Source organism: Anomaloglossus baeobatrachus, chromosome 2 (genome assembly GCF_048569485.1).
Source record: "Anomaloglossus baeobatrachus isolate aAnoBae1 chromosome 2, aAnoBae1.hap1, whole genome shotgun sequence".
Classification (NCBI taxonomy): Eukaryota; Metazoa; Chordata; class Amphibia; order Anura; family Aromobatidae; genus Anomaloglossus; species Anomaloglossus baeobatrachus.
In genome coordinates, this window is record NC_134354.1 from 558,605,887 (window position 1) to 558,614,892 (window position 9,006).

The window sequence follows — 9,006 nt, forward strand, 5'->3', positions numbered from 1 at the left end:
CGGTATTTTACAACGCTCGACCTGACCAAGGGGTACTGGCAGGTGCCACTGACGGAGTCCGCCAAGGAGAAAACCGCTTTTGTTACGCCGGAGGGTCTCTTCCACTATGTTGTCTTGCCTTTTGGGTTACATGGCGCTCCGGCCACGTTCCAGAGGTTGATGGACTTAGTGCTGGAACCTCACCAGGCGTATGCATCAGCGTACCTTGATGACATCATTATTTACAGCTCCGATTGGCAGACCCACTTGGAACAGGTACAAGCGGTGGTGGACGCGCTTCGAACAGCCGGATTGACAGCCAATCCCAAGAAATGTGCGTTGGGACTCACGGAAGCCCGCTACTTGGGCTACGTGATAGGCCAAGGAGTGATTAAGCCCCAAATTAACAAGGTTGAGGCGATCCAGAAGTGGCCTAGACCCCTGACCACGAAGCAGGTTAGGGCCTTCCTGGGTATCGTGGGGTACTACAGGAGGTTTGTAAAGGATTTTGCGGGACTATCAGCCCCCTTGACGGACCTTCTCAAAGGCAAGAAGTCCGTCATGGTGCGCTGGACTCCGCAGGCTGAGGACTCCTTCCGGGCCCTGTAGGGGGTCCTGTGCGGACAGCCCGTTCTCGTACACCCTGATTTCCGGAAGGAGTTCATAGTACAGACTGACGCCTCAGAGGTCGGCCTGGGGGCAGTGTTGTCTCAGGTAGTTCAGGGGGAGGAACACCCCGTCACCTTCTTAAGTAGGAAGCTCACCCCTCCCGAGCGGAATTATAGCGTAGTGGAGAAGGAGTGCCTGGCGATCAAGTGGGCCTTGGAGTCCCTACGCTATTACCTGCTGGGACGGCAGTTTCGCTTGGTGACGGATCACTCTCCACTGGTCTGGATGAGGTCCGCCAAGGAACGGAATGCCCGGGTTACCCGGTGGTTCCTTTCTCTGCAGAACTTCCGGTTTACGGTTGAACATAGGGCCGGTGGGTTGCAGGGCAACGCCGATGCCTTGTCCCGCGGGCCGTGTTTGATGGCGGGAGTTCAACCCCACACGCTTGAACTGAGGGGGGGGGGGTATGTGAGACTGTGACCGGGGTTATCTATGACGGCCGGTATGTCTCGCCCCGGTTGTGCTCACTCCATGATAGAAAGTAAATCCACTCTAGGGTTAATGCTGTTTTCCTACAGGCTGAAGGAAGGGTTAAATGGAAACAGGAACAAGGGCAGGTGTGCCGGGTGTGAGGGAGTGAACACAACTCCCTGAGTTCTCTGCTGGAGAGGCACATGTATATTGTTGTGGATTCTTGTTTGGACATTAAACCGTGTGCTGTGAAACTTAATGCCTGGATCCCGTGTCTTCTGCTGCGCAGCCGACCGTGCTACCTCACAGAGGACTATGGGGAGGTGCATTAGGATGCATTATATTATATGGAGGACTACGGGGTTGCATTTTATTATATGGAAGACTACAGGGGTTGCATAATATTATATATAGGACTATGAGGGTTGCCTTATATTATATGGAGGACTAGGTGGAGTCCCTTCAAATAGAGGATCAGCAGACTATGTGTGTTGTGGGTACAACAGAGAAATTCACTATGTGGATATCATACAATGCTTGTGGGGCAGTTTTGTTGGTATCACACTTTATGCGTGCAATGAAAGAGGATTCTAGGGACTTCAATAGCAGGAAAATTACTTTGTACGGGCTCCAAAGGTGTGATATATGCTCTTCTGTGAGCCAAAAATTGTTTGTTTGGTTTTTTTTGGGGGGGGATTAGAACTTCTGCTATGGGGCCCAATGATTTATATGTACACCCCTGCCCTTGCATCATTATTTTCTTGGCTATATTTTTCTTTCTTCCTTTTTTCTGCCCTCTTTTCTCTCACCTTTTTTATTTGTACTTCATTCTACGAGGCCTTCTAGTCTTCTGCCTTTGTAACAGTACATACTCCTAGCACACAGAAATGGAGACAGATTCACCAAATACCCTTTGGCTTGAAAAAAGTTGCAACAATTACACTGGCCCCATCTCTTTTATGAATATGACTGGGGCTTACAGCAGCCTGATAGAAGAACTATGATTTCTCTAGAACTGCTTTTCTTGGGTTACTTTCAGAAATAATTATGCTGTGTAGTATTACCTGGGCTGCCCAACTGTGTATTGAAAGATCCTGAAAAATGAATATTTCTACAGAGAATTGGTTGAATATTTGACTGTGTGCAGGTAATTATAGTGTCATTGATAATCTGAAGGAAGCACATAGGTTTAATGGGAACCTGACAGATCCCCCATGCTCGTCTCCAGCCCACCAGCATTTGTATATTCGTTTCTATACACACTGTGTAAGGTCTCTCTCACAAGTCCGTGAAAAACCACACACATTTTTCACGGACGTGTCAGAGGTGCGTTTTGCCCTGCGTGACCCGTGTTTATGGGCTACGTGTGTTCTCTGTGTGTTATCCATGATAACACACGGAGAATGGGAACTTTCTGCTCACCTGTCTCTGGCGTCGCTGTCCGTGGTGCTGATCTTCGGTCTCCGGTCCTGCCGACCACGGCTGCTGCTTCCAACCGCAGTGAAGTAAATGTTCAATGAGCATAATGAGCGGCGGTCAGCAGCAAGTGACAGCAGCGGCAGAGACAGGAGGGCAGGAGAAGGTGAGTAAAGTTTTGGGTTTTTTTCTCACAGACACATGTCTTCTCTCCGGTGCGTGTCACATGGAACACATCCGTGTGGTCCGTTTGAATTACGTGTGACATGTTTGCATTCCGTGTGATACCCGTGATGCCGGAGAGAAAACGGACATGTCGGCGTGAGAAACACACGGACACACGTTCCATGTGCAAATACTTACGTGTGTCCAAAACCATAGGAATACCTAGGTGTACATGTGTACGTGTCTCCGGTACGTGAGAAAACTGCCAAACACGTTCTAGAGGCACATATGTGTGAAAGAGGCCTTACAGTCACTTTATACTGTCTGACACATAAACAGATGTTTAAAAGAAGTATTTTTAAAATTCATTTTTAGTAAGCTAATTTCCGATTGACTAGTCGATGGGGCGTTTGTTTCCCCAGACTAGTTGTTCTGCTCAGCATGTTATCATGCCCCTGAGAAGATGATGACATGATTTGCAAGAGCAGACGCCATTGCTGACTCTCTGCAAATCTTACGGCAGACTTTCTTGCCTACACATCGTAGTACTTCTGAAGCATAGTGTACAGCTCCTGGCTTCAGAGACACACCGCGCATGTCTGAGAGACAAGAAGATCTGCTCCGGCAGCTGATTTTGGTCACTTAATGGATGTCAGTCGTCTTCTTCACTTCACGACTTGCACCCAAAACAAACATCTCCTCGACTAGTCAAATGGAAATTAGTTTATTAAAAATGGACTATAACCCCTTAACAACCACAGGTAGTAATCTTATGTCCTAGCGGTCATAGTGTTAATCCCCACCTGCTGCTGCGGGCTGCAGGTGCGGATCCACCCACATGTCAGCTGATTTATACAGCTGACATGTGTGCCTCGCAGGTACGAGTGGAATCGCTATCCACCCGTACTTGTTAACTCCTTAAATGGCATGGTCAAGATGTGACAGCGCCATTTTAAAGGCGATCGTGGTAATTTCATACTCATGTAGATCCGATGGCTGTCATGGTAGCACAGGGTCATGTGATGACTCCTGTAGCTCACATGACACAGGTCCTGTAGCTAGCAGCCAAGTACTGCAGGTTACAAGATATGATCATTTCTCCCGATCTGAGCGGTGTTGCTCTCATCGGGAGAAAAGAATGAGTGATCAGACTGATGATCCGTTTTTCCCCATAGGGGAATAGTAAAATAAAAAAAAAGTTTTGAAAAATTAAAAAAATTAAAAAAAACAAAGTTCAAATCACCCCCCCTTTTTGCCCTATTGAAAATTAAAGGGTTAAAAAAAAATATACACACATTTGGTATTGCCACATTCAGAAACGCGCAATCAATAAAAATATAAAATCAATGAATCTGATCAGTAAACGGCGAAGCAGCAAAAAAATTCTAAATGCCAAAATTACGTTTTTTGGCTGCTGCAAATTTTGCACAAAATGCAATAACAGGCGATTAAAACATAGCATTGGTACCAAAATGGTACCGTTAAAAACGCCAGCCCGAGGCTCAAAAAAGAAGCCATCATTGAGCCATAGATCCCAAAAAATGAGAACGCTACAGGTCACGGAAAATGGTGCAAAACGTACACCACTTTGTTTGGACAAACTTCTGATTTTTTTTTAACCCCTTAGATAAATGTAAACCTATTCATAAAAACTCATACAACTCATGGCTTCATTTAAAAGTACAACTTGTTCTGCAAAAAACGAGTGCTTACATGACCAGATTGACTGAAAAATAAAAAAAGTTACGGTTCTTGGTAGAAGTAAAGCGAAAAAAATAAAAACAGAAAGCACAAAATCGGACAGTCGTGAAGGGGTTAAAAAGAGATTTTTTTATTCTTTTTTAATCTCTATGTGTTAGTGTAAAGGAACTGTTAGGCAGGGTATTTAGAAAGGAATATATAAAAGCTGGTTGGTTGGAAGGTATGGGTGACCTGTCAGCAGTGGCGTAGCAAAGGTGGGGCGGAGGGGGCGGTACGCCCCGGGCGGCTTGTGTCATGGGAGCGGCATATTGGTTACTCGCCTTCAGTTCTGCTGCCCCCGGCCCGAGTTCCGGGGACCGCAATCCTCGCCAGGAAAATGTGGCTGTCGTCCCTTTAAGGCGCGCAGACCACAGCGTCCTCCTGGTTTGGGCTTCATTTGTGGGCGGAGCTACTGCGCGGCCTGCTCAGTCCCACAGATGAAGGAGGCGCAGTGCCAGCCAGCGACCTCCGGCGCTGTGTGGGCCCCCTCTCCTCCGTGACCAAGCGGTAAGTGCTTCCCCCCTCCCACCTCGACCTGTATGTTCCCTCCCAGCCACCCGGTTTATGGGCCCCAGTGAGCTGTATGGGCTTCTCCCCTCCCCCAGGTGTATGCACCCCCCCGAGCCGTATGTGTTGGCCCCCCGGAGCCACGTGTGTGGGCCCCCAAGAGCCGAGTGTGTGTCTATATGTGCAGCAGAGTTGTGTGTGTCTGTCTGTATGTATGCAGTAGAGCTGTGTGTCTGTATGTATGTATGCTGCAAAGTTGTGTGTGTCTGTCTGTATGCAGCAGCTGCAGAGTTGTGTGTGTATGTATGCTGCAAAGTTGTTTGTCTGTATGTATGCTGCAGAGTTCTGTGTCTGTATGTATGCTGCAGAGTTGTGTGTCTGTATGTATGCTGCAGAGTTGTGTGTCTGTATGTATGCTTCAGAGTTGTGTGTCTGTATGTATGCTGCAGAGTTGTGTGTTTGTATGTATGCTGCAGAGTTGTGTGTGTGTGTCTGTATGTATGCAGCAGAGTTGTTTGTGTGTGTCTGTATGTATACAGCAGAGTTGGTTGTGTGTCTGTATGTATGCAGCAGAGTTGTGTGTGAGTCTGTATGTATGCAGCAGAGTTGTTTGTCTGTATGTATGCAGCAGAGCTGTGTGTGTGTGTCTGTATGTATGCAGCAGACTTGTGTGTGTCTGTCTCTATGCAGCAGCTGCAGAGTTGTGTGTGTCTGTGTCTGTATGCTGCAGAGTTGTGTGTCTGTATGTATGCAGCAGAGTTTTGTGTCTGTCTGTATGCAGCAGAGTTGTGTGTCTGCCTGTATGCAGCAGAGTTGTGTGTCTGTCTGTATGCAGCAGAGTTGTGTGTCTGTCTGTATGTATGCAGCAGAGTTGCATGTGTCTGTATGTATGCAGCAGAGCTGTGTGTGTCTGTATGTATGCAGTAGAGCTGTGTGTGTGTCTGAATGTATGCAGTAGAGCTGTGTGTGTCGGAATGTATGCAGTAGAGCTGTGTGTGTCTGTATGTATGCAGTAGAGCTGTGTGTGTCTGTATGTATGTAGCAGAGCTGTGTGTGTCTGTATGTATGCAGCAGAGCTGTGTGCGTGCCTGTGTGTATGTAGCAGAGCTGTGTGTGTCTGTATGTATGCAGCAGAGCTGTGTGTGTCTATGTATGCAGCAGATCTGTGTGTGTATAATAGGCCTAAATATGTGTGTAAAAAGGTGAAAGTCTAGGACTAATAGCAGAAGTCTACAATTAGATCTTTGATTGTAGCTCCATGAAAAATAAATATTTTAATGGCTTTCCGGATTTTTGAACATTTCTGGATTATCGACGGCCAACGGAGGGGGGCAGCAAATTTGACGACCACCCCGGGCGGCAAAAGCAGTAGCTACGCCACTGCCTGTCAGGTTCCCGTTAACTCATAATCTTTGTGGGAAGTTTATGAGGATGGAAAAAGATGACCATTGGTAAAATATTGGAAAAAGTAAAACTACACTGGGTTAACACTAAGATGACTTCCCATTATTGCGTTATATACTGTATATCATCTGAATTGTGCCAGGAAATTCTACTGAAAAATGATAGGATAGCTGCAGAGCGAAGATCAACAAAAACATTGGTCTTGCATCAAACAACAATCCTAAACCGAGCAGCTCCAGAATCCCCAAGTCATTATACCAAAAATAGCTGAAAATGAAGAACCTTATACAGCCAGAAAAGTATAACAGCTCTAAACGTGAGTTCTTTGTGTATGAGACCCCATAAGCATCAATAAGTATTAGTTTTGAACAGTCAAGTGGGAATTTCATGGGAATAATTAAAGTTAATATACTTCTGTGTCTGCAGTAATTGGTGTTGGAGGAGGCCACCAGCTATAGAAGGCATTGCTTTACATACTTTTAAGATGTTAACTGCTGAATCATTGATTGATAAAGAATGTAAAACATATACATTTTTCTGTTATTTGATTTACTGGGTTTTCTTCATATTTCTCATGTCTCTGGCTGTATTCACATTGCCCTATTATGGCTTTGTGAGAATGCTCTAAATTTGTCACCAAAAATGGTAACTGATCTGATTGTGGGAATGCGGAAAAATGTTTCCTAAAGTTATCTGGGGGTAGGAGATTTGCTGCTTTCTTGTTATTGTATTTGATCTTATTAATATAAGAATATAATGCACAATGATGAATAGATTCTTTGTATAAAGTAAATGTCCAGTCCTTGAATATCATTTTTATAAGTGATACATACTTATATAAGTTTAAAAAAGATTTAGGTCCATAAAGGTCAACCTTTCTCCAACAGCTACCGTATACATTATCGCTAAATTATTTATAACCCACAATTCCATTTGTTGTGAAAAAAGCCTCCAGTCCTCTTTTACATGTGGCTGTTAGTAACTGCCATTACTACCATTCTGACTGATCTAACTGTAAAGAACCCTTTCCTATTACACTGTCGGAAACACCTTTTCTACATACGTGATGACCCCTTACCATCCTATGTAATCTAGTTGCCCACTTTTGAACTAACTCTAAAAAACTGATGTTTAGAAAATGTTGCAGCATTTATTTATGACATGTATATACAGTTTAAAGCAGAAGTTTACATACATTATCTAAAAAGACACATCTGCATGTTTTTCTCACTATCTGACATGAAATCAGAATAAACTTGTTCAGTTTTAGGTCAATTAGGAACCAAAATTATTTATATTTGCCAAATGCCAGAATAATGAGAGAGAGAGGGAGAGAGAGAGAATGTTTTAAGTCATTGAATTGCTTTCTGCAATGTTAAAATTTTACATACACTAATGCGGGCGTCACACGAGACGATCTATCGTGTGATGTGTAGTCGGGGTCACGGTCTTCGTGATGCGCATCATTCACGACGTCGTCTCGTGTGACACCTACGTGCGACTCCAAATCGGTTATAAATCGTGGATCGTGTACTCATCGCTCATTTTTAAAAAATTGTTTAATCTTATTTGTGCAGGTTGTTCATCATTCCCGGGGCAGCACACGTTGCTCCATGTGACACCCCGGGAACGATGAACACAGCTTACCTGCGTCCCGCGGCTCCCGCCGGCTATGCGGAAGGAATTAAGTGGGCGGGATGTTTACGTCCCGCTCATCTCCGCCCCTCCGCTTCTATTGGCCGGCGGCTGTGTGACGTCACTGTGACGCCGAACGTCCCTCCCCCTTCAGGAAGAGGATGTTCACTACCCGCAGCGACGTCGCTCAGCAGGTAAGTACGTGTGATGGCAGTTTAATGACTGTGTGCGACATGGGCAGCGATTTGCCCGTGACGCACAAACGACGGGGGCGGGTACGATCGCTCGTGCAATCACACGATAGATTGTACCATGTGAAGCCCGCATAAGAGTGCTATGCCTTTAAACAATATTGGACAGCCCATATGATATTAAACAATAGGATAAAGAGTTGCACACCAGTCACAATGTATAGGGGAATAATGAAAAGCAAAACTGCTATGGGAATACTAGACTGAAAAATACAATGACTATCTGAAAAAAGTGAAAAACATGAAAATGATATATGCATAACTGCTATGAATAATAGGAATGAGAGATGTTTAGCCATTGTATTGATCAATGCAAAGGAGCCCCAAAACCAAACGCCAAGGTAATCTCTATTTTTGAGGTGCCTAACCTACGTGTAACCTCACCTGCAGTTAAAAAACTTGCTATGGATGGGAAGCAAAAGACCAAGCTATATATGTGAAATAAGACACATGGCTATGGGTGGGGCAGGGTTCTCAGACAGAAAATGCATACTAATTAAAAAATGGACGTCTGGAACACCATGGTATGAACAAGGTGCAAGACTCAAAAATATACAACTAAACAATAGGATAAAGAGTTGCACACCAGTCACAATGTATAAGGGAATAATGAAAAGCAAAACTGCTATGGGAATACTAGGCTGAAAAATACAATGGATGTTGTTGTCATATCTTGGAAGCTTCTGATAGGTTTATTGGCAACATCTGAGTTAATTAGAGACACACTAGTGGATGTATTTTAATCCACATTTGAAACACACTGCATGCTTGTGTAGCATCTAGGGGAAAGTCAAAAGAAATCACCCAAGATCTCTGGAAGAGAATTGTG